This window comes from Bubalus kerabau, chromosome 11 (assembly GCF_029407905.1).
Source record: "Bubalus kerabau isolate K-KA32 ecotype Philippines breed swamp buffalo chromosome 11, PCC_UOA_SB_1v2, whole genome shotgun sequence".
Lineage (NCBI taxonomy): Eukaryota > Metazoa > Chordata > Mammalia > Artiodactyla > Bovidae > Bubalus > Bubalus kerabau.
The window spans coordinates 68560148-68568882 of NC_073634.1; the positions used below are offsets into that span (position 1 = coordinate 68560148).

Below are 8735 nucleotides of genomic sequence, written 5' to 3' on the forward strand. Positions count from 1 at the left end.
ACAATAAACATACACATAAAAAATGTTCTCATTGCCTCTCTACATTCATACACTTTTATTCATATACAGTTTTTAAACTGTATATGAGTGTAAACAAGCAGTCTCAGCATGAAGTCTCACAGGCTACTAGATGCATATGGTGGTCACAACCAAGGACTTTATATATATTCATTTAGTTCTTCCCATCTTATAGTTGAAGCAGAGACACAGAGAGGTTCTATAATTTGCCTCAAGTTGCACAGCTAATTGGGGCTTCCCAGAAAATCCGATGGACGGAGGAGCTTGGTAGGCTGCAGTCCATGGGGTCGCTAAGAGTCGGACACGACTGAGCGACTTCACTTTCACTTTTCACTTTCACGCATTGGAGAAGGAAATGGCAACCCGCTCCAGTGTTCTTGCCTGGAGAATCCCAGGGACGGGAGAGCCTGGTGGGCTGCCGTCTATGGGGTCGCACAGAGTCGGACACGACTGAAGTGACTTAGCAGCAGCAGCAGATGATACTAGTGGTAAAGAACCTACCTGCCAATCCAGGAGACATAAAGGATACAGGTTTCATCCTTGGGTTGGGAAGATCCCCTGGAGGAGGGCATGGCAACCCATTCCGGATTCTTGGCTGGAGAATCCCCATAGACAGAGAAGTCTGGTGGGCTACAGTCCATAAGAGTCACAAAGAGTCAGACACAACTGAAGCAACTTAGCATGCATGCACGCACAGCTAATTAATGACTGAGCTGGGATTCAAAGGTAGGCAGTAGGTTCTGGGGTCTGCCCTCTTACAGCCTTCTGTATGGGTTGCTTCTCCAAACACAAGTCTGTCATTGTCACCTGATATGTATGGTACACATCGTGGAGCTGTCTGGACAAGCAAGAACTCCCAGAAGGAAGGTCTTGGATGAGCCATCTTCTTTAAGGGAACTGGTGTGGTAAGAGGCTTTGTTCCTTATTAGTGGCCATGGCCACTGTTGTGAGGTTCCTTCTAGAAACTGTTCAAGGCCATATCCTTGATAGAAATGTGCTTTTCTATGAAAGGCCTGATGTTCATTTAGAACCACATTATCTCCAGGTCCACGAGTCTTTACATATTTTCCCTTTTGGCCCCTCCAGGTCTGAATGGTTCACATCAACAGAATGTATCGATCTCTTCTTTCCCACCTTTGCTGCCTCTCTTAATATTAGTATCTGCCCCAACTCAGATGGTAAAGAATCTGTCTGTAATGCAGGAGACCTGGGCTCAATCCTTGGGTTGGGAAGATCACCTGGAGGGCATGGCAACACATTCCAGTATTCTTGCCTGGAGAATCCCTACAGAGGAGCCTGGTAAGCTACAGCCCATGGGGTCACAAAGAGTCATACACGACTGAATGATTAAGCACAGCACAGCTCAGCTTGGGAAGGGAAGGGAATAAGCATATGAAGCTAGTCTGCCTACGAAAGTCAAACTTGATGCATACGGATTTTGCTTTCATTGAAAAGCCAAGAACTCTTTTGTGCCCTGAACATTTCACCTTGAAGATCCAGGGAAGAGGAATCAAGAATGACTCATCAGGGATCATAATCTCTGCCACGGGCTCCGCCCCCAAATATTAATTCATTCTCTCTAATGCTTGCATGACAGTCTAAATTCACTCCTAAACCATGTCAGCTGCTCCTCAAGCTGATTTAAGTCTGTGTCATTAGAGACTCTGGTTAAAAGCCCCAAGTACTTCTCACTCCAACCAGGGTGTCAGAGGTAAAAAGTCCTTGAGGGTTTTTTCTGCTGATCCATCCAAGCCCTCCATACCCAACACACCCTCCAGATGGCAAGTTGTCTGCCTTTAAGTCACCGTTAATAGATGTTTGAAGGCTTATTGCAGAGACGACGTACTTTCCTTGCAGCTCATTTTACTAAATTAAAAACATTAAACACAAATGTCTCTTGAGGTGCTTTTTTCTCCCTCAAAAATTATTTCCCTGAATTAAAATGTGTTTATACAATTTCAGATCAGAATGAAGCAATCCCTTCTTTTTTCACCTGCCAGTGGATGTGTGAGTATACAGAGGCTTTCTGAGAGCAGGAGGTCCCCAGGGTTACTAGTGTAATTCTTTTTACTCTGGGGTGCTCAAGCACAGAATTGCCTACAATCAATTTGCTTTCACATCCTGGCATTAAACTCACTGTATATAAAAGTATCACAAGTATTTTCAATATAATTCTAAGTAGCAGTGATTTAAAAGGCTTTTTATTGTAATGAAAAAAATTACAAGGCATAGTAAAAACTGCACAGCCTGTTTGACTGAATCCAATCAAATACATGTAAAATTCCCCATAACCTCAAAATGGGTAAAAATGATGTAAAAATTAAGAAGGACAGCTGATAGGAGTCATTTTGATGTCTGACAGATGAAGCAATATACCTGAACAATATTTTGACCTTCTGGTTTCTAAGAATATAGGATGAATCATAATTTAACTCAGTGCTATGGGAAAACAGATTCTTTTCGAAGATGTAGCTATAGCTATAAAAATACAGGTATTGATATAACATAATTTTCTAAGTATATAGCTATCTTTAAAGGAGAAATGAAAAGACCTCCAATAAAATATGCATCATTAATTATCACGAGTACTCTTGATGCCTATTATTGATGTTTGATTCAAAGGCAAGAAGCATGATTTAGGCATCCACAGCCATTGCTATACAAAATGATCACCATTAATATCCAGGTACACTCAATACCCTTGAACCTGAACATAAGTGTAAGCATAGAAATACTGTTATAACTGCCACACAGTTTCTGACACATAGTAGGCCTTCAATTTGTCAAATGAATGAAAAACAGAATAATGAATAAATGAATAACATATCCAGAGGTAGTCTGCTTTCCTATACTATTTTGATGAAGTCATTTTCACTTTTGCCTTTAACGCAAAATGAGTAAAACGAATCAGAAAATTGAATTACAATCTGTGGCTTCATAGTCTGATATTCTTAGCCCTTCCACAGTATCAAAACCATGTCTTCTGACTTAGTTCTCAGTCTCTGGTTCAAAGGTCTCTCAGTGTTTATGCCAAAGCAAACACCCCTTCCACCACCACCAAATGGCATAATATTGAGCCCAATCAGAGTTGACAGAAGCAGCACTGAGTTTATTTTATTCACGGAAGAGGTAGAAGAAATAAAGTTACCACTTAAAATACAGGAACCCCAATTAAGTTGAATTTTGATAAACCATGAATAATCTTGTCATATAAGTATGTCCTAAATATTGTATGAGATACTTATCCTAAAAATTATTCGTGTCTATTTGAAGAAACTCTAATTTAACTGGGTGCCACGTATTTCCTTTGCTAACTCTGACAACCTCAGAAAGAAAGCAAATGTTTTTGACTAAATACTGTGTTTCTAAGTGGGCAGACTCTGAGAGAGGAGACAAACCTTTGGGTACAAGGTCATAGCAGAATTATCTTGAGGCGGTATTCAGTGGCAGACAATTTCCTACAGTTCACTAAAATGACATCTTTAAATAGGCTCGATCTTACAAGCATGCTGCATGTTGAATGCTTCTAAAGACAATGAGAATATTACATACAGACAAAGAATGATTATGAAAAGTGAAGAAAGCAAAGACCTGGGAGATGTCAAGAGGTAGAATAAACATTTTTTTACATTAACAGTCCTTTTTAAGAGGATATCGGCATGCATATATGTTTCTATAGACATATACTCAGATCAAAGATAAAAGTGAACCCTGGAAAAGTCTTAAATTTCAATAAAATGTCAGTTGTATTTTTATACTGAGAAAAATTTAGTGCTTATGAAAGGTGGCATATTGATTGATTGAATAATTATTAATATTTATTGCATACCAGCAAGAAGCTAGAGGCTATTTGAACACACAGGCTGAGTTTCCATAGCCTCAGAGGAAGTGGGCTGTCTTGGAGCAGTGGGTGACAAGGTCTCAAAGGGCAGAATGACATATGTTGTTGCTGAGGAGTGGGTTGAGATATTTGTTCAAATGAGATCTGACAATCCACAAGAGAGCTAGAAAATTCTTAAAATCCACAGTGTTCATAATCTGAAAACTGAAACTACCTTTCCCTCTTATTTCAAGAGTCCCCTTGATATCCAACAATCAAGCAAATCTCTGACAGCAGTTAAGTTTCCCCGTGTTCAGAGTTTGGGGCTCAGCTGGAGTAGTTTAAGGGTTTTATGATATTAACACTTGAGCTTGATCAGGACTTTAGAATTATTTTCTAATAAAGTGCCAAATTTTGAAAGCTGGACTTCCAAAGCCTTTCTAAGGGAGAATGGGACACATTTTCAACCATATTTATTATCAATACAATCAGAAGGATATTCTTAGGATATTCTAATATTGGAGAGTAATATTTCTTTAGGTCACAACCTTTTCTAGGTGTTATATAAGCATTGTTCATTTTAATTCTCATAGCAACAATGTATGATTTGATTATTTTTTCTTATTTTACCAATGATAATTGCTGATTCTAAGAGGACTTAAGTAGTTACCCAAGATTACAGAACCAAATATTGGTGAATCTGAGATGCCAATTCAGACATATCTGACTAATCTTGCAACAGAATGCTTCCAAATCTGAAACCATCTCCTTCACCATTAGATAAAACACCAGAATCTTGAGTTAGTCAAAGATAAAACTTTATGTAATGAGAAGGCAAAAAGATAATTGAATGGTTTTACTTTCAATGATGACATTTCCTTAAGTGAATTATGAAATGATGATTCCACGGCAAAGAAAAAAATGTTGTTTACTATCATGAAACTCTCTCATCTATTTTCGGTGTCTGGCATTTCCCAAAATAAATCATGAGAGACAAAAAACTTAAAGTCACATTATCCATTTAACACCAAAATTAAAGACAGAAAGTTAATTGGGGGAAAAAACTCTGTTAACTTCAATTTCAACTCCTAAAAGTTATTGCTAAATAAAAACAAACTATAAAATAGAAACTTTAGGTCACAGCACAAAATATGCTTCAACTCAGATGGTTAGAGGCTATAAAAGCTTGACTTCTATAGCTATGTAGCCCAGATTAGAATCACAACCTTGCCTCTTACAAACTGTGTGATTCTGGCAAATTGCACAACTCTGTACCATAGTCTCCTTGTCTATAAAATAAATATGATAATAGTACCCACCTCATACAGTTATCATGAAGACTAAATAAGATATTATATGTAATCTGTTTGGCATAGAACCCAGAACATATCAGGCAGTCTTATTTTTATCATTTAAATGTTTTCTTAAAAAATGAATATGCTAATATAAAATGAGGGATCTGTATCGATCTCTGCATTTTTCAAAACTAAGATTACCAGACACCAAATCCCCCAAAGGGTATTTTCTAAATCAATATCAAAATGTTCCTGGTAAAAGCTGTCTTTTAAATAACTCATTTTCTAAAACTGAAACAAAAAATCCAAAATCCCAGGCTGAGCCCATTTACACTGTTCTGTTTTGTGTAGCCTCAGAATTTAAGCCACTCAGGGTTTTTTTTTAATCAATGTTAATCCAAAATGGAATCTACAAGTATGATGTGTGTGTGCACATAAGTATTTTCAGAGAGATGGATACAATCTGGAGAAGTAGGGGAAACATGACCTCGCCTAAGACTCGCTACATCAGCTCCCACTGCAGTTGGGTGAGTCGCACGGTGACCTCAAAGCACAGGGGCTGCTGTCAGCTGGTATAGCTTCTAGGGATTCCACCAAGTGAGCCTCAAAGAGCAAAAGCTAAGCATACTGTACTTTCCCCTCTAAAGAAATTTACAGGCCATTTTCTCACCCTTCCCCCTGAGCTAGGATATTGAGCTTAAAATGTACCTACTGAGTAGGTAATGTATTTGGTATTAAGGATCCATCGCATGCGTATGTCTTCTGAGCATAATGGTTCCTTTGGAGCTATTACAGATATGCCGTGAATAGATATTAGGAATAATACACAAAGAGTGGTTGAAGGAGATCCCATATTAACTACTGTCAGACTTTTAACAGTATTTGAAACTAGACTTTTTTTTTTTAATTCCTGGGGTTTAATGCCTCTATACTTTGTAAACTGAGCGCTTTTCAAAGAGAGCTCCAAATTCCTACGGAGCTGTCTTTAGGTGAGCTTTGATCTTTGCAGAGCACCTATCTTGTGTTTCTATAATTGCCCTGGTTTAACAAGGCAGCCTAGCACGTGAAAGGGGAAAATCCTTTTATTAAGGCTATAAACCTAACTGACCACAGTAATGGAATGTGCAGTTCGTGGGTAGCCCTTCGTTGCCCAGGAAAGAAAAAAATGGGGAACTGAGGAAAGTTTTCATGTTCAAACAAAATGAAATATTTATTAAACATGTTTCTGGTGTCCCAGGTGGTAAGAGACTGCCCTGTGGTCCGCTGAAAGGTTTGATCTTTGTTAAGTATTGTGAATGCTGATTTCTATAATGGGGTGAAAGCTGAGGAAGTTATGGCTGAAATTTTGGCTAAAGATGACAGCTCCGGGTTTCAAATTGCACAAAGCAGTCTGAGGGATTAAACCAACAAAGCCTGCTCCAAAGTATCGAGTTTCCTAAAGTGTAATCTTCGTACCGGTGATTCACACTCCTAGGACGGGGAGGACACTTCCTTTATTTTGACTTTGCCATATTAATCTTACTTTACAAATACACACGGTGATTTAGATCATGTTTAATTAACTGATTGAGGGCTCCAGTGGTAAAAATGGCATCGCATTAAGCTCCGTCCGTATGGCAGATTCGAATCACATCTTTAGCCTTGCAAGAACAAAATATCCCAAGAGTCCCTGATGACAGGATGTAGGAATTGAAATCAGGTCCCTCCTGTTGTTTGAGAATCCAGGGAGGGTGCCTGCCATATGCCCGTCACTTTCCGGGGGAAAAATGACAGGATAAAAGAAAGGAAGGCTCTGGTTCTTCCAATATGTTCAAACCTCAGATGAAAATGATTGTGCAGAAGTGCTGTAGAGAGGCCAAGATTCGTATGAAAGTACATCCCAAACTTTGCAGAGAGCATCATGAGAGGGATGTATGGTGTAGGGATATGTGTTGTTTTTTTTTTTTTCTGAAACGGCTGCTTGGGGTTTTTGAGAACTGATAGATGAAAATGTTGCGGTCTGCAGCTGAATTTAATAAGTAGGAAAATAAGAAAATAAATAAATAAAAGAGGGAATTCTTATCTAATAAAATATATGTGCACGCTGATTCAGTAAAAAGCAAATTAAGTTTGACTGCTAAAAAAACCACACATTGGGATACCAGTTTCAGAGTTTGCATTTTGGGAAGTGGGAGTTGTCTAATTTTTTTCCTCAAAAATCTGTGGTGATCATTTATGACATCTCAGGAAAAAAAATGTAAATTGACTACTGATTTCTTTCAAGTAATTTCTTTGAAATTTTAAAATGCACTTACAATTATCCTTAGTAATAGAGCATAACACAATTTTGAAAAGAAAGCAAAAAATCAGTTTCACTCCTTAACATGATGATTAACATTAGTGGGCATCCTCTTTTAGTGTTTTATTATTTGCATGTCTGAAAATCATTATAATCATATTATACTGTAAGCTTGTAACCTAACTTTTTTCATTGTAATGTTTTATACATATTTCCCTTACTTCTATGTGCCCATGATGTTTATTGACTGCATAATATTTTGTCAAATGAATGTTATCATTTGTCTAACCACACTTCCACTGTTAGATATTAAAACACCTTCCAATGTTTGTTATCATAAATAACATTATACAGACAACTTTTATGGATATGGTTTTTTCCACATTTTGAATTATTTCCTTAAGATAGAGTCCTTTAAGATAAGTTTCTTTAAATGATGTATAAGTAAAGAAATTTTCTTCCAAGGGCCAGAGGAAAGTAAAACATTCTGTGAGGCATCACTAGATAGAAAATCTGACCTCTGTGTGGAATATTTTAAAAAGTCAAACTCATAGGAACAGAGACTTGAAAAGTGGTTGTGAGGGAGGGGGACAGGTGGGAAAAGGAGAAAACGGGGAGAAGTTAGTAAAAGGGTATAAACTTTGTGCTATGAGATGGAAGGATCTGAGGATCTGATGTGAAATGTGGTGACTGTAGTTGATAATATCATATGTTTAATTTAAATTTGCTAAGCATGTAGAACTTAAATGTTCTTACATACACACACACACAAAGACAAATATGTGAAGTGATAGATGTGTTAATTAACTGGGTAGAAAGAATCCTTTCACAGTGTGTACATATATCAAATCTCCATGATGTCTACTTTAAATAACCTACTATTTGTCAAGTATACTTTTATAAATCTGAAATTTAAAAAGAAAAGGAATAAATGAAAATCTTACCTGAAATTAACATACAAGCCAAGGGTGACATCTTCAATCCTGTAGGGAAGTATTGGCAACATGAGAAAAGTATTTTATTTTCACTACTGTGGCCTTCCCTGATTTCTTTAAACAAAGTATACCGTAACAGTGAAATAAAATCAGGATTCCCTCTTTTTGTACTCATCATTTGGCATTTCTCTCCAGAAAAGAATAAAAAAAGTATCCCATTAAGTATCATTAAAGTTTCAAAAATGTATAATAGTTTCCTAGCGAGTATTGAACCCAGTTCACTTTCTAAAATGACCATGATTTTAGTTATCCCCGAAGTGTGGTCCTAATAATTAATTATCCTAGATGTTTTCATGGCATGAACTCAGAGTATGATGAATTGGGTAAGT

The 8735-nt window shown here is 37.3% G+C and overlaps 1 long non-coding RNA gene across 1 annotated transcript; it reads left to right on the forward strand.

Annotated features, from left to right (window-relative positions):
- The first annotated feature begins 251 nt into the window (after positions 1-251).
- On the forward strand, positions 252-1909 carry LOC129622480 (uncharacterized). The gene is made up of 2 exons (XR_008700010.1): positions 252-923; positions 1105-1909. It is a non-coding gene; the product is annotated as an uncharacterized LOC129622480 (long non-coding RNA).
- The last annotated feature ends 6826 nt before the right edge of the window (positions 1910-8735 follow it).